The sequence below is a fragment of the Gorilla gorilla genome, chromosome 13 (assembly GCF_029281585.2).
Source record: "Gorilla gorilla gorilla isolate KB3781 chromosome 13, NHGRI_mGorGor1-v2.1_pri, whole genome shotgun sequence".
NCBI classification, from domain to species: domain Eukaryota; kingdom Metazoa; phylum Chordata; class Mammalia; order Primates; family Hominidae; genus Gorilla; species Gorilla gorilla.
Genome location: NC_073237.2, coordinates 28,057,647 through 28,079,163, shown reverse-complemented (window position 1 = coordinate 28,079,163; position 21,517 = coordinate 28,057,647). Strand labels below are relative to the sequence as shown.

At 40.5% G+C, this 21,517-nt stretch overlaps 1 protein-coding gene and 1 pseudogene across 2 annotated transcripts in view; both read left to right on the top strand.

Moving 5' to 3' along the window:
- The window catches only part of PHF24 (PHD finger protein 24), a 183,268-nt gene that overhangs the window by 99,331 nt on the left and 62,420 nt on the right, over positions 1-21,517 (top strand). The gene's annotated exons all lie outside the window — the stretch shown is intronic.
- LOC101134025 (glutamine synthetase-like) lies at positions 19,418-20,828 on the top strand (annotated as a pseudogene).

Below are 21,517 nucleotides of genomic sequence, written 5' to 3'. Positions count from 1 at the left end.
AAACAAATGGATTAGTGAACATTTTTCTCTTTTAGTTTTTTTATTTCCATAGGTTATTAGGGAACAGGTGGTGTTTGGTTACATGAGTAAGTTCTTTAGTGGTGATTTGTGAGGTTTTGGTGCACCCATCACCCGAGCAGTATACACTGCACCCTATTTGTAGTCTTTTTTCCCTCGCCTCCTCCCACTCCTCACCCCAAGTCCCCGAAGTCCATTGTATCGTTCTTATGCCTTTGCATCCTCATAGCTTAGCTCCAACGTATCAGTGAGAACATATGATGTTTAGCTTTCCATTCCTGAGTTACTTTGCTTAAAATAATAGTCTCCAATCTCAGCCAGGTCACTGCAAATGCTGTTAATTCATTCCTTTTTATGGCTGAGTAGTATTCCATCATATATATATGCCACAGTTTCTTTACCCACTCATTGACTGATGGGCATTTGGGTTGGTTCTACGTTTTTGCAATTGCAAATTGTGCTGCTATAAACGTGCATGTGCAAGTATCTTTTTCGAATAATGGCTTCGTTTCCTCCAAGTAGATACCCAGTAGTGGGATTGCTGGATCAAATGGTAGTTCTACTTTTAGTTCTTTAAGGAATCTTCACACTGTTTTCCATAGTGGTTGTACTAGTTTGCATTCCCACCAGCAGTGCCACATCCATGCCAACATCTACTGTTTTTTTATTTTTTGATTATGGCCATTCTTGCAGGAGTAAGGCGGTGTCACATTGCGGTTTTGATTTGCATTAGTGAACATTTTTCTTAAATGTCCTTCTTATACCTACAAAAGGAAACTAGATCTTCATATTAAGGATAATTTAAGAAGAGTCCTACCGGAAAATGGGATGAATTTGAGCTATTTCAACATCTGCCCTGAACTTGCAAATTCCATAATACAGGAATGAGAAGACTTTTTCAAACAAAGAGCACTGAATGAAAGGTTAACAAAAATCAATTAAAAGGCAGCTTGAGTCAGCTTTTTAGTAGCAGGTCATCAACATACCTGCAAAGTAGCCTGGATCCTTCATTACTTTTATTACTCCTACTTAACCAGCTGTTGCCACCCTCTATGCAGCTGTAACAGTTTTGTCACCCATTAGCCTGACGTCTTGCACCCAGCAGAATCACCACATCTGCAAGTCCTGCACCTGCTTCTGCCAGTGCACTACTTACTTCACAGATAACCCACAGCCTCTGCCCTCCCACCAAGCCATTAAAACCATCTACTGAAAACTCCACTCCAGCAATTCGCCTGGCCCTTGCTCCTCTGCCTCAGAGCTGAGGAATTAGAGCCAAGGGCTGAGCCAAAAATGGTCTCATGCCTTTTTGTAGATTAGGCCTTTAGCATAGGTTTATTTACTGGTTTGGGGCTCATCGACAAGGGTACTTGTGTGGACAGGACAGTGGGATCAGTGTCTTCCTAAACAAGGGCTCATTCATGTAATGATCACAGCTAAGCCTGGCATTTCTCACGATGTGGGCATGGATCATCACATTTGCCTTTCCTGCCTCGTGGTTGAGAGCGAACAGCAAACGAGGGAGATGAAGTACACGAAAAGCCTCTGTGGACACTGGAGGGCTGCACAACTATCAAGGATTCTTCTTCATTTGTTTCTAGAAAACTTGCTTTAAGCCAGACCCTGCTTTCATTATAATGCTGCAGAGCCACAATGATTGCAATAGAATTTCTTCAAGGAACTGTTCATGGCTACCAATTCATACGTACCCATGGGTCCTATCGCCTTGTAAAGAAACATGTGACTGACATGCCACTGATGTGAGACTTGTCCCTCCACACAAGCCTTACGAAAGAGCTTTGCTGTGTCTCATACTCAGAAAATACTAGTGAACATCTCAAATATACCAAGGTGCCGGGGACAGAGATGCATAGTTGCTGCAACTCAGTGGCAACACTTTTATAGATGAGCACCTTTGTTAATGCCTAAGAGCTAGAATTTCCAGGGAGTTGGGCAGGAAGCCCCAGAGTAGTGTCAGGCAGCAAAACCACCAGAGCTCACACAGCGGATTACTACCCAGTGCGGGATTGTGGGGAGTAACGGTAGATGGCAGCCAGAGACACTAGAGGGCAGCACATGCCCACCCAATATGCCTAGTCCTGTGACATCTCTACCCTGACAGGAGTTTTCAAAGGTTATCTTCTCCAGTGGGCTCTCAATCCCAGCCTTATATCAGAATCACTCGGGAGTTTGTTAAAAATATAGATTTCCTAGTTTCACTCCAGACTGATGAATCGGAATCTCTAGATGCAGAGTCCAGCAACCTCTATATTAAATAAGTATCAAAAATAACCTTTAAGCAAGAAGGCACTCAGCTATGGGTTTGTATTTGAGACTCTGATGAAACTATGTCCCTCCCCTCACACTCAAAATTTGATTGAATTTCAGAGGCATTGACTCCACTTATGGACACCGTGGGGAACTCAGGAAGCCTGGTTAAGAAATTTGAATACAATTTATGCCAAGCGAAACACCATCACTCTGAGGTGGAAGCCTCAGCAAGGCCAGGGTCCTTCATGTTTTAAAAAGTCATAGGAACTTTGGGAAAAAAGAGAGAAGACCAATGACCAATATTGAGAATGAGAGAGGTGACTCACCAAAATTCCAAAGACATTTAAAGGACAATCAATTAATGTGAAGGCCAAGCACAGTGGCTCATGCCTGTAATCCCAGCACTTTGGGAGGCTGAGGTGGGTGGATCACTTGAGCTCAAGAGTTCGAGACCAGCCTGGGCAACATGGCAAAACTCCATATCTACAAAAACTAGAAAAGTTAGCCGGACATGGTGGTGTGCACCTGTAGTCTCAGCTACTCAGGAGGCTGAGGTGGGAGGATTGCTTGAGCCTGGGAGGTGGAGGTTGCAGTGAGCTGAGATATCACCACTGCACTCCAGCCTAGGTGACAGAGTAAGACCGTGTCTCAATAACAATAATAATGTGAAAATTTTAATGTCTATAAATGGACAACTTAGATGAAATGGACTGCTATGGTTTGAATGTGTTCCTTCCAAACTTTATGTGTTGGGAACTTAATCCCCAATGTAACATTTTTGGGAGGTGGGGCCTTTTGGGAGGTGTTTTAGGTCATGAGAACAGAGTGGATTAATACCACTATAAAAACGGTTTGCAGGAGTGGGTTCTCTCTCTTCTGCTTTTCTGCCCTTCTTGCATGTGAGGACACAGCAAGGAAGCCCTCATCAAATGCTGGTAACTTCCCAGCCTCCAGAACGGTGACAGAATAAATTCTCTCTTTATAAATTACCACTCTGTGGTATTCTGTAATAACAGCACCAAATGGACTAAGACGGACAAATTATTTGAAAGACACAAACTATCAAAACTTAAGAAGAAATAGATAACCTGAATGGCCTTATATCCATTTAAAGAAATTGCATTTGTAGTTTAAATCTTGTCTCAAAAAAATTCTTGTCAAGAAAACTCTTATTTCTTTATGACCATATTTCTTCACTAGTGAATTCTAACAAATATTTGAGGATGAAATAATACCAATTCTACATAAATTCTTTCAAAAATTTAAAGAGAAGAGAATACTTCTCAATTCATTGTTTGAAGCCAGGATTGCCTTGATACCAAATCCAAAGACATTACAAGAATAGAAAACTAGAGACCAACATTCTTCATGAACATGAATGCAAAAGTTCTTAACATTTTAGCAAATCAAATTCAGCAACATATAATTGGTAGGAAATACAGAGGGCAAACAAACATGGTAGACCACAGGGATGCAATCAGCAGAATCAGGACTATGGACAAAGGATCTAGTTTCTTCCACCAAAAAATTATAAGGAGAAAAGTTAAAGCAATGGAGCAGAATCTATGTATTAAAAGAGCATTAAGAGACATTTCAACTACTTGAAGTTTGTGGGCTGTATTTGTATTCTGATTCCAACAAACAAATTATAGAAAATAAAAATAGGGGGTCGGGCGTGGTGACTGGCCAGGGGTGGTGGCTCATGCCTGTAATCCCAGCACTTTGGGAGGCCGAGGCAGGTAGATCATCTGATATCAGGAGTTCGAGAAAATAAAAATAAATTTATAAGCCAATCAAGGGAATGTAAGCACTGATTGGGTATTTGATGATATGAAGAAACTATTTTGAACTTTCTAGGCTTAGTAATGGTAGCTCTGTCACTGTAAAAGCTTGAATATGTTTAGATGCATACTCAAATATTTAATGGTATAAATTTCTGATATCTGGAATTTACTTCAAAACGAGGAGGTAACTAGTGTGGGGGTAAAGAAGAAACAAGATTGTTAAAAAATATTAATTTGAAGTTGGGTGACAGGTACATGGAGGTATGTTATTTGAAATTTTCCCTAGTAAAAAGATAATTAAAAACAGAATCTTCCAAAAATGTTTTCAAATACCTTACTAATAAAGTAAAAACTCAGAAGACAGAGTCATGCATAAATAAACCTGTAGAAATGCTTTTGATTTAATAATATACACATGAAGATCTTATAATCAAAATGATTAAATTTTATTTATACCTTGAAAATATGTTACTATGATTGTAAAAATGAATTTGTATTCTTATTCTTATATAAAATGTATTATCCTATTAAATATTACTGATAGTTACTACTCAACCAAACAAAATAATTACATTTCCATCTGCCTCAATAGTGCATCTAAAAGAAACTCCTATAAAAATGAAATTTTAGACTGGGCATGATGGTTCATGCCTGTAATCTCAACACTTTGGGAGGATGAGGCAGGAGGATGACTTGAGCCCAGGAGTTCAAGACCAGCCTGGGCAACATAATGGGACCCCATCTCTACAAAAAATTATAAAATTAGCCAGACGTGGTGGCATGCATCTGTAGTCCCAGGTACGCAACTCAGGAGGCTGAGGTGGGAAGACCTTTTGAACCTGGGAGGTCAAGGCTACAGTGAACCATGATCACACCATTGCACTCCAGCCTGGGCGACAGAGTAAGACCCTGTCTCAAAAAAATAAAAATAAATAAATGAAATGAAATTTTAGTCATGATTTCAAAAATGTTTTCAGTACCTGCATCTTTTTCACCATTTAAAATGTTTCTAAATGTTCTGAAATTTTATTCCTATTTATGACAGATTTCAATTAAGAAAAAGAAAAGAGCTTTCTTGGGGAGGGGAGGTGGTTAATAGGGTGTCAGCAAATCTCTGTGGATAATATTATGAAAAGTCCTCATATAATAGGTGAGTTTGGCCATCTCTGGCGATGAGCTAACCTAGACAATGAACTATAAATAAAGGTCAAAGAATTCAGGAACACAAGGAAGAAAGGGGAATTAACCCTGACTGAGCAGCATTACCCAGTGCCAGGCCTGTTATACGCCTCACCTCATTCAGTGCTTACCACCAGCCAGACCCAGGTATTGTTATCCCACGTTATACAAGAGGAAACTGAATCACCAAGAAGTAAAATAACTAGCCCATCACAGCAACTTAGAAATAGATAAAAAGGTTGATTCTAAACTCCACTAAGGTCCTTGCTACCTCCATTTCATTCAAGTTAAGAGGATATAAATACTCAGAATGATTATAAATAAGCTGTTTGAAATTGCAGACTATTCCCATATCCAGTAGTTTTTTAAAAGAAGGACAGTAATAAAAGAAATTTTAAGATAGGAGCCCGGGTGGCCAAGTCAGGAGGACACTTGAGGCTAGGAGTTCAAAACCAGCCTGGCAACACAACAAGACCCCATCTCTACAAAAAATAAAAAATTAGCTGCGCATGGTGGCATGCTCCTGTAGCCCTAGCTACTCAGGAGGCTGAGGCAGGAGAATCACTTGAGCCCAAGAGGCTGAAACTGCAGCGAGCTGTATTCCAGCTGCAGCGAGCTGTATTCCTTGCTGTGCCACTGCATTCCAGCCCAAGCTACAGAGCTAAACCCTATTTCAAAAATAAAATGAAATGAAATAAAGTAAATTTTTTAAAAACAGGAACCAAAGAGCAAGACCGGATCCAAAGGCCTCCAGTGTCATCCTGGTACACACCTAGTTCTTCTCATCATGTGTGTCCCCCAACTGCAGGAAAGGCATTAGGTTGTCACAGCCCAGTGACACTAGCACCTGAGATTGTTCCACTCATGACCCTTTTGGCAGTATGGCCATTTTCACAATATTGATTCTACCCATCCATGAGATTGATGTGTTTCCATTTGTTTGTGTCATCTATGATTTCTTTCAGCAGTGTTCTGTAGTTTTCCTTGCAGAAGACTTTTGACTCCTTGGTTAGGTATATTCCTAAGTATTTTATTTTTATTTTTTTTCAGCTATTGTAAGGGAGGTTGAGTTCTTGATTTGATTCTCCGCTTGGTCACTGTTGGTGTACAGAAGCGTTACTGATTTGTGTACATTAATCTTGTATCTGGAAACTTTGCTGAATTACTTTATCAATTCTAGGAGCTTTCTGGAGGAGTCTTTAGGGTTTTTAGGGTAGACGATTATATCGTCAGCCAACGGTGAAGGGTTTTCAAGGTAGACGATCATATTGTCACCAAACAGTGACAGTTTGACTTCCTCTTTACTGATTTGGATGCCCTTTATTTCTTCCTCTTGTCTGATTGCTCTGGCTAGGACTTCCAGTACTATGTTGAAGAGGAGTGGTGAGAGTAGGCATCCTTGTCTTATTCCCCTTCTCAGAGGGAATACTTTCAACCTTTCCCCATTCAGTATTATTTTGGCTGTGGGTTTGTCATGGATGGCTTTTATTACATTAAGGTATGTCCCTTGTATGCCGATTTCGCTTAGAGTTTTAATCATAAAGGATGCTGGATTTTGTCGAATGCTTTTTCTGCATCTATTGAGATGATCATGTGACTTTTGTTTTTAAATCTGTTTATGTGATATATCACATTTATTGACTTGCATATGTTAAACCATCCCTGCATCCCTAGTATGAAACCCACTTGAGCATGGTGGATTATCTTTTTGATGTGTTGTTGGATTTGGTTAGCTAGTATTTTGTTAAGGATTTTAGCATCTATACTCATCAAGGATATCGGTCTGTAGTTTTCTTTTTTGGTTATGTCCTTTCCTGGTTTTGGTCTTAGAGTGATGCCAGCTTCATAGAATGAATTAGGGAGGGTTCCTTCTTTCTCTGTCTTGTGGAATAGTGTCAAAAGGATTGGTACCAATTCTTCTTTGAATGTTTGGTAGAATTCTGCTGTGAATCTGTCTGGTCTTGGACATTTTTTTGTTGGTAATTTTTAAGTTACCATTTCAATCTCACTGCTTGTTAGTGGCCTGTTCAGGGTATCTAATTCTTTCTGATTTGAGCTAGGAGGGTTGTATTTTTCCAGGAATTTATTCATCTCTTCTAGGTTTTCTAGTTTATGCACTCACAGCACTGACTGGATTACACATTCATCAGACACTTCTGAGTAGCCTAGAACTTGCAATGTAAATAGACCTAGAAGGAGAGAATGCCCTGACCAGCAGGTGGGAGTAGGCCAGGTTCATTGGAGTTACATATATCACTATAAATTAGTAAATTAGCATTCTGATTTATGCTTCAGTCTCTTTTTAGTTTAGTTACAGTGGATCCATCCCAAAGAAACCACTTGGTTCAGAGAACCTTGACAAAATGGAGCCTGCCTATAAAGCTGAAAGCTGGCTCCTGGTTCTGATTCCCCTCGTTAGTCTCCACCCTCCTGACCAGCTGCAGAGGCAGGGAGGGCAATCCTAAACACCAGACTACTGGCATGACCACAACCTGACCTCCTACCAGAGGAGACCAAGCACCCCCATTTTTCATCTAAGCCGCCTTCCTCTCCTGTGCTTTAGTTTTTTCCCTGTTAGCTAAAAGTGGTGTTCATTAAAACCTATTTGTTGAATAAAACACTGTAGGGGATATAAAAGTATGTAGAAGTGAATTCTGATAACTTAAAAGTTACATGCTTTCAGCATAGTGGGAAATAATAGGTATCTATACAATAATATGGTATCTGAGAGTATGTGGTATATAATCTCCTTATAAATATTATATAAAGTTGCTATATAAATCTCCTGTAAAGGGGAGATTATTTTTGGCTGAAGTGATCTGGGAAAGCTTCATGTAGAAGATGGCATTCAAGCTGGTGCTTGAAGCTGAGAGAGGATTTTAATATGTGGAGTTGGAAGAGGGAGTGATCCAAAATGCAGGAATCAACATGCATAAACTGCTGGTGTCTCTGTGTAATGATAACATGCAGAAATAACAGAAGGATTTCTGAAATATTTATTTTACTCTGAGTGCATTTTATTTTGTATATATTTGATCTTAATTAACTGAGTTTTATATTTTATTTTGTCTTCGTATGGAAACTGGGGTTGTGGATATCTCCTCATGGGAATGTTTTTCTGTGTCACGTGGACATGAACTGTGGAGATGGGTCTTCAGAACCTGACCATATGTGTTTCTAGGTATAAACGTCTGTGTGGGTGCATTTCTCTACACAGATTTTTTGGTCTTTGTGGGTGTGTGCACATGCAGTCCTGAGGGTTGAGAAGGAAAGACAGGAAGGATTAGAGGGGAGAAACAGGGAGGGGGGAAAGGAAGTGAGAAGTTGTTGAGGGTGTTGGGGCTGTTAGTGGAAAAAAATAGACTCTGAAAATATTTTAAAGAGGTTTATTCTGAGCCAATATGAGTGACCATGGCCTGGGTAACATAGTCTCAAGAGGTCCTGAGAAAGTGTGCCTGCCTCAGTTGGATTACAATTTGGTTTTATACATTTTAGGGAGGCAGAAGTTACAGGCAAGGTCATAAATCAGTACATGAAGGGTATACATTGGTTCAGCCCAGAAAGGCAGGATGTCTTGAAGCAGATCTTACAGGTTATACATGGATTGAGAGATTCTTTAATTTACAAGTGGTTAAAGGTGTAAAGTTTTGTCTAAAAATTTGGAGTCAGCAGAAAGGAATCTTAAGGAATCTTAAGTTTCATTGTGCTTTGACATGGTGCTTCCTTCCTGATGCTTTGACATGGTGAGGCCTTAAAAGCTGCCTCAGAATCCAGGTGAATCGCTTGAACCCAGGAGGCAGAGTTTGCAGTGAGCCGAGATCACGCCACTGCACTCTAGCCTGGGCAACAGAATGAGACTCCATCTCAAAAAAAAAAAAAAAAGCTGCCTCAGAATCAAGATCCCTAACCCTAACCCCTAACTGTTTTATTCCCCCCACTCAAAGTGCAGGGAGGGACTCTCTTGGAATTTCCTTATCTAAACAAGTAACTTTGTTTCCAAAAGAAATGCAATACAGTTGTCTGAAATCCCCTCCATAGGGGTTCAAATAACCAGGAAAGATCAACCACTGGAGAAGAGAAGAAATTGGGTGTCATCACCACACCCAGACACACTGTTTTTAAAGAGAAGACTCTTGCTCTGTTGTCCAGGCTAGAGTGCAGTGGTGTGATTATAGCTCACTGTAGGTGAGCACCACCCCACCCTTCTAATTTTTATTTTATTTTCATAGAGACAGGTTGTCTACTATATTGCCCAGGCTGGTCCCAAACTCCTGGCCTCAAGGGATCCTCCCTCCTTGGCCTCCCAAAGGGCTAGGACTACAGGTGTGAGCCACTTTGCTGACCCAGATTTTTCATCTGTTCTGCTGATGGTAGCCCCAAGAGATGACCCAGGGAACTTTATCTGTGTAGGACAACCTTTGTTCCCGTGTAGCTCTACCTCTCACTTTCCCTTAACGTAGGCCTCCCAACTCCTGGGTCCATTCATTCTCCCTAATGACTTACTGCCCCTCAAAGGAATTGTTGACATTCCTTATTTCCTACTGTCCATGAAAAAGGATATGTAAATTTCTGTACCACACTGGGTTATTCAGTAATAATTACTGTATTAATAATCCCCTCCCTCATGCACATTAATAAACTTGTATGCCTTTTCACCTATTAATCTGCTTTTTGTCGGTTGATTTTCATAGACCCTTCTAAAGGTAAAGGGACATTTCCCCTTTGCCACCTAGAAGGGGAACCTCTGCTCTGAAGACGAAGTGTGGTTTCATATAGTTAGTATTTTACATAATTGATAATTGATTGTCCCTTAGATCACAGATACTCCTTTCCTATAATACAACATTTATCGGTAAAAGGCTAGTGCTTCAAAATGCCATCTTTTCTTTCATCCATTGCACTCTATCTCTTTTCATTGGTCCAGTCTTTCATCCAATTTAATCCTCTTTTTGGATTGTCTTTGTTTAGTTTTTTTTCCCCTTTTTCTTATCCTTCCAGTTTGATTTCTTTCTTCACTGTAGTTTTGGGGTTTTTTGTTTTTTGTTTCGTTGCTTTGTTTTGTTTTGTTTCCCCCAAGATAGAGTCTTGCTCTGTCACCCAGGCTGAAGTGCAGTGGCATGATCTCGGCTCACTGCAACCTCCACCTCCCGGGTTCAAGCAATTCTCCTGCCTCAGCCTCCCAAGTAGCTGGGATTACAGGTGCCTGCCACCACACCTGGCTAATTTTTGTATTTTTAGTAGAGATGGGGCTTCATCATGTTGGTCAGGCTGGTCTCGAACTCCCGACCTCCTGATCTGCCCGCCTCGGCCTCCCGAAGTGCTGGGATTATAGGCGTGAGCTGCCACGCCCGGCCTCTTCACAGTAGTTTTCACCTGCTGTAAGTTTTCTCTTCTAGCTTATGGAACTAATACCATACCCCAGAAACAAATGTTTTGTAATTGAGGAAGGGGCACTTCTTGTTGTAAGGATATTTTAGGCTCCATTTAAGGCTTTTGTCTTCACTGCCACTGCCATAGATAATTCATTGATCCCTCAAATTTAAATTGGGTACCTTTGTTTATGTGAAAGGCATTGTTCTGGTCAAGACAGAAACAGAAAAAAAAATCCCTCTGGGAGCTTTCATTCCAGTGGAAGGAGAGAGAAAGCAAACAAATAGGAGAAAATATGTAGTATGTTAGATGGTGATAAGTACAATGGAGAAAAATAAAGAAGAGACTAAGTCAAGAGTATAAACAAGATTTGTCATTTTTAATAGGTGGCAAGGGGAGGTCTGAGAAGATGATATTGGAGCAAAGACCAGTAGGAGATAAGGGAGCAACTCATGCATGTCTCTGGGAAAAGGGAACAGGAAACATCTATAGGGAGAAGACAGGTAAAGATCCAATAAGACAGTCCCTCAAGCCAGTACACAAGGGGTTGAGGACTTCAGAAAGCCTCCATACGGACAGACTTTGTCTCGGGTCACCACTTCAAATCCTTATAAGGACTTCTTTCTCAATCTTATTTTATCTTACCTCATCCTTTTTTTCTTTTCTTTTTTTTTTTTTTTCTTTTTTTGAGACAGAGTCTCGCGTCGTTGCCTGGGCTGGAGTGCAGTGGCGCGATCTTGGCTCACTCCAACCTCCACCTCCCAGGTTCAAGCAATTCTCCTGCCTCAGCCTCCCAAGTAGCTGGGATTACAGGGCGCCTGCCACCATGCCCGGCTAATTTTTTGTATTTTTAGTAGAGATGGGGTTTCACCATGTTGGTCAGGCTGGTCTCAAACTCCTGACCTTGTGGTCCACCTGCCTCAGCCTCCCAAAGCGCTGGGATTACAGGTGAGCCACCATGCCCGGCCTCCTTTTTCTCTTTTTTAAGAGATGGGGGTCTCACTATGTTGACTAGGCTGGCCTCGAACTCCCAGGCTCAAGCTTCCTAAACAGCTGGGATTGTAAGAGCACACCGCTATACCTGGCTCTTCCCTTATCTTATCTTTGTGTCTTTGGGGACTAATTTGTTTAGTTTTGTCTGCCCAACTTGGGAGGTTTAGCTAGCCTGTCATCAGTGGCAGCCTGGCCTTTGGCCAAGCTCTGGACAAGCACCATCCTATGGACCATTGACATTTCACGTGTTCTGCCTCATCCCAAACTGAGCCTCATCTAGGCCAAATGCTCAATTCCTGTATGGTTTCTCACTGTCACATTAACTTGTATGCTTCTCTGTCTGTCACAATTTTACCAGGGACCGTTTGCAATTGCAGCAAACACTTAAGTGAACTATTTACAGAGACTGCTTTGTTCTTTTGAGAGGTACCTTAGAACATAAAGAGAAGAAATCCTTTTTTTTTTTTTTGAGACGGAGTCTCGCTCTGTCGCCCAGGCTGGAGTGCAGTGGCGCGATCTCGGCTCACTGCAAGCTCCGCCTCCCGGGTTCACGCCATTCTCCTGACTCAGCCTCCCGAGTAGCTGGGACTACAGGCATCCGCCACCACGCCTGGCTAATTTTTTCTGTTTTTTGGTAGAGACGGGGTTTCACCGTGTTAGCTAGGATGGTCTGGATCTCATCTTCTGACCTCGTGATCTGCCCGCCTTAGCCTCCCAAAGTGCTGGGATTACAGGCGTGAGCCACCGCGCCCAGCCGAAGAAATCCTTTTAAGGAGGTTTTTCATCTTGCCTGATTAAGATGGTGTGATTGTTTTGTTTCATGTAGAAGACACCCCTCCTTCATTTCTGTACTTCAGGAGTTAATAAATGCTGGCTTTTAAATTGTATCACTTATAAAATTGTGGAAGGTCAGAGCTACTGTTTCAACCAGCTATAATAACTCTGTGTTGTATGTCTATATGTGAAAATGGATTTTCCTGCATCTAAGCTTTCTCTCCTCTCCTTGAAGAAGGAATATAATTAGTCTTCTACAGTATTCATATTTGTCTGAAGCCAGTTTTGCCTCTTTTTTTTTTTTTGCTCACCACTATGCTAATGAGGATCTCCTCTGTTTTGTTCTGTTCCTTTCCCTCCTTTTTTCCCCTCTCTTGGAAAACATTAAAAATTAACTTAGAAATAAAAGTCACTCTGTTATTATGTGCACACTCTAGGAATAACTAGTCCAGATAAGCAGCCAAAAATGTCTAAAAGATCTTGAAAATTGCTAAGAGAGTAGATTTTAAGTGTTCTCGCTACATACATACAAAATAAGTATGTGAGGTAGTACAAATGTTAATTAGCTCAAATTAGCCATTTCGTAATGTATATATCAAAACAACACACATGATAAACATATATAATTTCTATTTGTCAATTAAAATATGTAAGTAAATGTTTTTAAAGTCTAAAATCTTTATTAAACTGTTAGGGTTTCTTTTTGTGAACACTTAAAAGTGTATTTACATAGTAGTCTATGTTACTAAGTTATGAGATAAAAAGAAATAGATTTAAAGACTAAGGGGTTTTGTCATGATTCAGAGTCTCTAACTTTTAGTTTACCCTATAGAAAATAATGGCATATTTATCTTTAGATATATATGACTTGTATCTTGTCTTCTTTTTTTTTTCAATTGAGATAGAGTCTCATTCTGCCACCCAGGCTGGAGTGCAGTGGCAGGAACATAGCTTACTACAGCTTCCATCTCCCAGGCTCAAGCAATCCTCCTGCCTCAGCTTCCCAAATAGCTGGGACTATAGACACACATCATCACACCTGACTAATTTTTTTGATTTTTAGTAAAGACGAGATCTCATTATGTTGCTCAGACTAGTCTTGAACTCCTGAATTCAACTGATCTTCCCACCTTGGCCTCCGAAAGTGCTGGGATTACAGGCATGAGCCACCATGCCCAGCCTATTTTGTCTAATTACTAGCTATTCTTGATTTTGCCTATCTAAAAGTCAGTCAGACTTTTTAAAAAAAAAACTATAAAGGTGTCTTTTATGAATAAACTACATTTATAGGATTTTCTTTTCTTTTCTTTTTCTTTTTCTTTTGAGACAGAGTCTCTCTCTGTCACCCAGGCTAGAGTGCAGTGGCGTGATCTTGGCTCACAGCAACCTCCACCTCCTGGGTTCAAGCAATTCTCTGCCTCAGCCTCCCAAGTAGCTGGGATTACAGGCGCCTGCCACCACTCCTGGATAATTTTTTGTATTTTTAGTAGAGGCGTGGTTTCACCATCTTGGCCGGCTGGTCTTGAACTCCTGATGTCGTGATCCACCCGCCTCAGCCTCCCAAAGTGCCGGGATTACAGGCGTGAGCCACCGCGCCCGGCCTATGGGGTTTTCTAAAATGGCCATTAGGTACCATAGAGATTTGCTCCTTCAACCCATAAAAGGAAGGACAATAGGAATAGTTAGTTTTGTCTAGAAATTTTCCAAATTTCAGTTAATTCAAGCCTGCTATGTGAACTCTTTTGTTTATCAAACTTAAGATTAAAAAAAAAAAACTGTCCAGCCCATGTCTAGCCAAGTTGCAGCCTATCTCCCCCACTGATTGTAACAAAAATTCTGGAAAAATACAAGAAACAACTATCTAAGAACTCTGAGAAGTAGAAGTAGCAGTTGGCTGTGAAGGAAAGTCAAAGCCTGAAGAACAATCCAAATGGAGGCAGTGAGTTTCCTGGGTTGTTTTCTTCCTTTACCTACCAATTTCGATCCAAAGGCAACCTGAGTTGGGGAACTATATAGCAGGAACAGATAGCAAAAACTGAGAAAATCCCATTTTTCATGGCCATAGGTCTGGAAAAGATGGACCAAGCAAGCTAGAGAGTGTAGAGAGAATCCTTGGTTTTATTTTTCTCTTTTCATCCTTGCCAAACCATGCCCAAGACCAGCCCTGGTCATACGGCTGAGCTGTCATGTAGGCAGTGGTACAGAAACCCAGAACCCTGAGAGAAAACCTGTTTCTCTGGAAGGAGGAACTGTGGGAAAAAGTGCCTCTGAGGTGGGAAGAGTGTGTGTGGGTGGATGGAAGAGCTCCTGTTACTTTTCTCTCTCTCGTTTCTCTAACTACCTTGTCCTGAGTGTAGACCCAGTCACACAGAACTGTATGATTATGGTGGCCACAACTCTAGGAGAAACTCCAACTCTCTACGAAAGGACTGGTAAAAAGGGGTTCCTGAGAAACAAAGAATGTATTGAAAATCCAGCAGAGGAGAGAGGGGGATAAGGGATCCCCAACTTCCATGTGCATTGTCACAAGTCCATACTCACCACTAAGCTGTGTATGTTCAGAACACATGAAAAAAAACGCATAGCAAAAGCTTTGAGAGCCGAACTGCCATATAGCCCATCACCTATGTCCCAGACTAACCTCTAAGTAGTGCATGCAAAGAGCAGACCCAAACAGCATAGCAAATTCTTTGAAAACTGAAGTCTTTGGAACTACTGCCCACAGAAAGTGACAGAACTTTCCATCCAAACCTAACAGGGTTAACTTCCTGCTAAAATAACAACAACCAACATTCTGCAGAGGACTTAAATAGGCCCAGAGTCTCACAATTTAGTATGCAAAATGTCTGAGATTCAACCTATTAAGAAAATGTAACCAATTCTTAAGGGAAAAAATAATCAATAGATGTCAAACCCAAGATGTTGACATTATTAGACAAATACCTTAAAGTGGCTATTATGTGCATCTTCCAGAAGGTAAAAGTAAACACTATTGAAATAAATAGAAATATAGAAGCTCTAAGCAAAGAAATATAAATTATAAAAAGGAACCTATTGGAAATTTAAAACTGAAAAATACAGTATCTGAAATAAAATATTTACTGGACACAGTTGAGAGCAGAATGGAAATGACTGACCAATCCATGAACTTGAATTTGGACCAATAGAAATTTTCCATCTGAAAAACAGAGAAAAAAAATTGGAAAAAAAAAGATGAGTACAATCATGAGGACTTTTTGGACAATATCAAAAAGATAAAATTCATGTCAGTGGAATTCCAGGAGAGGAGAAAAAGATTGGTGTAGAAAATATATGCGATGATATAATGGCTGAGAATTACCCAAATTTAGTAAAGTTATAAATGTACAGATATGAAATCTCAGTGACCCCCCAAACAGGAATGAATTCAAGAAAACCATGCCCTAACATGGGAGGAAATTGCTTGATTTCATTTTCCCATCCTGGAAAATTCAACTTAACTCTATTGATAGGAGAATACGTTTCACTGAATTCATTATTAAAGAACTCTGCAAAATCTTTATCTTTTGCTTAGAAATGCTATCATTTTATTATCCATAAACTTCAGAAAATGTAAAGAGAACTAATTAAGAAATTCTAAAATTAAACTTAGCAAAGTTTAGTTTTCAAAAACCCTTTAATTTCTATGGCCTAAAGCAGGGTTCAGCAAACCCTGACACAGTTAGAGAGCAAATAATTTAGGTTTTGTGGATTTTGCAGTAGAAAAGACTCCTCCAATCTCCTGCCTCTATAGATGGTATAGGTCTGGCTCTCGTATTCTCAGAGCACAGTAGGTAAAGAGAGCAAGGAGCATTCAGCTTTCACTACGGTACCCTCACCCTTAGCTGTGCCTGGTCCCCGTGAGTCCAGGGTCTCTCTGCATTAATTTTTCTGGAGCATAAACTTTTAGGCTTTGTCCTTTTGTGGGAGAAGGAGTCTTAAAAGTTTGTGAGGAGCAGAAGAGGAGATTTAGGTGTCTGTTCTCATACTTTCAACCCCACTTTCAGAGGTAGCTGCCACCAAATCCTGAGCCTTTAGAGTTATTTGGCTTTATTCCTGTATAGTCACTTCACAGGTATTTAGCCTTTTCCTTTCTCAGGTCTCCTAAATCAATTACTACTAGTCTATCTGTTTTTCAGCTTCCAAAATTTTGTCAACAATTTTTATTTACTGTTATCTCCCTCTTCCTCCATCTGCTTTCCCATTTTCTTTAATATCATGAGTTTTTTCCTTCTTAAAAAAATATTTTATGTCATTATAGCAGGGTAAATTAATGTGTTTAAATTTACCTGGAAATGTAAGTCTCAACAGGATATAGGTAGATATAGCATTTATTAAAAGTTAAGTTTGCTGGAAAACAGTAAGTTCCTTCAATATATAATCTAAGCTCTTTTTTTCCACTCAGGAACATTTTATTCTCTTATACCTTGCATTATTACTTCTTTTTTTGTTGGTTTTGCTCCCCATTCCTACAATAAAAGTCTTTTATTCCTACATTTGATTTTCATCCTTTGGTCTCTATATCTATCATCTTCTCTTATAATGTCTACTTTGGAGTTTTAGTTTTGTTTTTGTTTTTACAGTCCAGAAGTACTTCTCAATTGTATCCTTATACAACAGGAATCTCATTTTTCCATGAATCTAATGTCAGTTCTGCTTCTTATACAACTTTTGTTTCATTGAAATCTATTCTTTCTCAGCTAACACTCCCTTCATCTCTATTTACATCACATTTGGGTTACTAGTTTTTTCCAGTCATCTAAATGTCTTCCTGTGATCACCTGCTTTTCTTTTTCCCTCTTTTTCCTTTGTTTTCTTTTTCTTTTTTTGATAGACAAAGTCTTGCTCTGTCACCTAGGCTGAAGTGCAGTGGTGCAATCATGTCTCACTGCAGCCTCGACTTCCTAAGTTCAAGGGATCCTCCTGCCTCAGCCCCCTGAGTACCATGGTGACACCAGGTGTGTGCCACCATGCCTGGCTAATTTTTTTTTTTTTTTTTGGTAGAGACAGGTCTCACTATATTGCCCAGGTTGACACATTTCTTTTTTCTTTTCTTTTTTTTTTTTTTTTTTGAGACAGGGTCTTACTTTGTCACCCAGGCTGGAGTGCAGTGGCACGATCACAGCTCACTGCAGCCTCGACCTCCTGGGCTCAAGCTATCCTCCTGCCTCAGCCCTCCAAGTAGCTGGGACTACAGGTGCATACCAGCATGCCCTGCTAAATTTTTGTATTTTTTGTAGAGACGGGGTTTCACCAGGCACATTTATTTTATTGAAAACACATTAAGCAGATATCATAGTTCCTAACATGTGCGTCTGCTTTTTGTAGTCAAAGCATTTTCAGCAGCATGTCTTTCCAAGTCTTCAGGGATGATAGTTCTATTTTCTTTACAATGCATATTGTCACTAGTCCATGTTGGCAGGTTGGCCTTTTTTTTTTTTCATCCTTGAATGAAAATTGAAGTAGGTAGTCCTCATTTCATATTTTGAACAAGAAACATTAACACCAAAACAGTAGGCAGAACCAAAACCTGCACAGAAGTATCAAGGCTAGAAATGCCAAGAGGGAAATTTTAAGGGTTCACAAAGTAAAGATCAGAGGCAGGTATCACCTGTTTCCATTGCAGTCAGAGAACAGGTAAGTCCAGACATGGAACATGTGGACATTTCTTTTGTGGATCAGAAGGTAAGGATCATCTGGGATATAATGACTAGGAACCATGGAGGTGGAAAGATTCTTTGAGAAACAGAATTGTGGTGATTTGTGCAGAAAGGAGCTTAAGATTTGATGATTGGATTTGTCCTCTTAGGGGTGGTATCCTTGTTATGGTTTGGCTCTGTGTCCCCACCCAAATCTCACCTTGAATTGTACTAATCCCTACATGTCAAGGGTGGGACCAGGTGGAGATAACAGAATCATGGAAGCGGTCCCCCTCCCACACCACCCCACCACCAACCCCGGTGCTGTTCTCGTGATAGTGACTGAGTTCTCACAAAATCAGGTGGTTTTATAAGGGGCTTCCGCCTTCGTTCAGCACTCATTGTCTCTCCTGCTGCCCTGTGAAGAGGTGCCTTCCGCCATGATTGTAAATTTCCTGAGGCCTCCCCAGCCATGTAGAGTGTGAGTCAATTAAACCTCTTTATAAAGTACCCAGTTTGGGATATTTCTTCATAGCAGCACGAGAAAGAACTAATACAACCCTCTATCACTATAAATAGTGTTATGACAATGTGTGATAGGAGCAAAATCTATCATGAATATCTAGTGTCTATTTGAGAAACTTCCCCTTCCCCACCACTTGTGATTCTGGTGGACCTGTCAACTACAGGAGTCTACTCTTTTATCAGGGTAGGAACCCATTGCCCTGGCAACAGTAATTCATCCAAAGGGTGATGATGCTGAGGTGAAATTTGAATCTAATGTAAATGGAGTTATAGAAAAAATAGCTGACCATGAGTGATACTGCCACCCTCTAAGAAACCCTAGATATAAAGTGAGAGGAATGTAGTGAAGACAATCATCTTATAAATGAGGAAAGGATGACCTCATGTTAGAGGAAGTGATGCCAGCAAAAACTTAACATTAAAGTACCTCTCAGAGATATGTCATAACATTGAAAGTACAAAGGATGAAATGTTAGAAGATAATCAAAACTTAGAAAGGAGTATGACAATTTGCAAAGGCATAGAAAAGCTGTTCATGCCATATCACAAGTTATACTATGAGAAGGTAAGTGCTATTCATACTTTTCTTGATAAGTGTGTGGTTTGTTTGTGTGGTAAGTTTTTTTTGGAGAAGGTAGAAATGTTTTATTAAATCTTAGTTCAGAGAGTGCGTGGGAGCATTATCTCCACTGTTACACACTATGCAACTTAAAAAGATAATTTTTCAAAGAGAAATACATACTTGCCATGTACACGGACAATAATATTGCAAAAAGAAATGTCCTTGTTTCTTATGCAAATTGTTCCATAATTTTGAAAATTTTTGAATGTCACTGAATTGTTTGAGTAAAAAACTTAGAAACTCTTGAATACTAGAATATTCAAAAGTGTGAACAAAAATCATGAGGGAGAGTCAAGAGTGGGAGAAGAGCGGAGCGTGTGAGCCGCACAGAGGCCTCCTCTCCTCTCCTCTCCTCACCTCACCTCGCTCTCACGGCCTACCTTTACCGGCCCGTCTGCTCGGCACCCAGAACACCTTCCACCATGACCACCTCAGCATGTTCCCACTTAAATAAAGGCATCAAGCAGGTGTACATGTCCCTGCCTCAGGGTGAGAAAGTCCAGGTCATGTGTATCTGGATCGATGGTACTGGAGAAGGACTGCACTGCAAGACCTGGACCCTGGACAGTGAGCCCAAGTGTGTGGAAGAGTTGCCTGAGGGGAATTTTGATGGCTCTATAGTACTTTACAGTCTGAAGGCTCCAACAGTGACATGTATCTCGTTCCTGCTGCTATGTTTAAGGACCCTTTCCGTAAGGATCCCAACAAGCTGGTATTGTGTGAAGTTTTCAAGTACGATCAAAAGCCTGCAGAGACCAATTTGAGGCACACCTGTAAACGGATAATCGACGTGATGAGCAACCAGCACCCCTGGTTTGGCATGGAGCAGGAATATACCCTCATGGGGACAAATGGGCACCCCTTTGGTTGGCCTTCCAATGGCTTCCCGGGGCCTCAGACTCCATATTACTGCAGTGTGGAAGCAGACAGAACCTATGGCAGGGACATCGTGGAGGCTCATTACAGCGCCTGCTTGTATGCTGGAGTCAGGATTGTGGGGACTAATGCCAACCATGCCTCCCCAGTGAGAATTTCAAATTGGACCCTGTGAAGGAATCAGCATGGGAGATCATCTCTGGGTGGCTCGTTTCATCTTGCATCGTGTGTGTGAAGACTTTGGAGTGATAGCAACCTTTGATCCTAAGCCCATTCCTGGGAACTGGAATGGTGCAGGCTGCCATACCAACTTTAGCACCAAGGCCATGTGGGAGGAGTATGGTCTGAAATACACTGGGGAGGCCATCAAGAAATTAAGCAAGCGACACCAGTACCACATCTGTGCCTATGATCCCAAGGGAGGCCTGGACAAGGCCCGACACCTAACTGGATTCCATGAAACCTCCAACATCAACAACTTTTCTGCTGGTGTAGCCAATCGTAGCGCCAGCATATGCATTCCCTGGACTGTCGGCCAGGAGAAGAAGGGTTACTTTGAAGACCGTCACCCCTCTGCCAACTGTGACCCCTTTTCGGTGACAGAAGCCCTCATCCGCACGTGTCTTCTCAATGAAACTGGTGATGAGCCCTTCCAGTACAAAAACTAAGTGGACTAGACCTCCAGCTGTCGAGCCCCTCCTAGTTCTTCATCCCACTCCAACTCTTCCCCCTCTCCCAGTTGTCCCAATTGTAACTCGAAGGGTGAATACCAAGGTCTTTAAAAAAAAAAAAATCATGGGGGATTTTTCCTATAATGAAATGATTGAAGCGTTCATACCTATAAAATTTTTCAATGTTGAAAAATAAAAATACTTTTAAAGTGCACCTTCCAAAATGTCTCCCATAAGTAGGTAAGACCAACCTGTATATCTTAAGATATTAGTTAAGAATTTAGAGACAGAGGAAGAAAAATTCTTAGCAGTGGTTATTTTGGTAAGTTTTCTTTAGAAAAACACTTTAAATCTCAATATTTCTAATGTTTTAAATTGCAGTGTACTAAATAAATATTTGTTACTACTTTTTTCACTTCCCTATTCATTATAACCAACAAGAGATATTTTTTACATTTTGATGAAAAAATTTTGAAAGGTCACTAAACAATTGTAGTTTTCCCCATTGATTATTAAGATCACTTTGCATGATTTCAGCATGAACAGTCCTTATGAGTCCCACACTACTGTGAAAAGTGAGGATTCCTGTGATGGAAATTGAATCACCTTCAGAATCATTTTTGTTGATAAGACCGGCAGTTCTCATGTTATGTTCCCCAAAATCCTGGGTTCCATCAAAGCGTTTCAAAGTTTTCAAACATTTCACAAATGTTTGATTTTAATTTCATTTAAAAAAATTAGCTTATTTCTTAAATTAATAAATTTTATTCTTTAAAA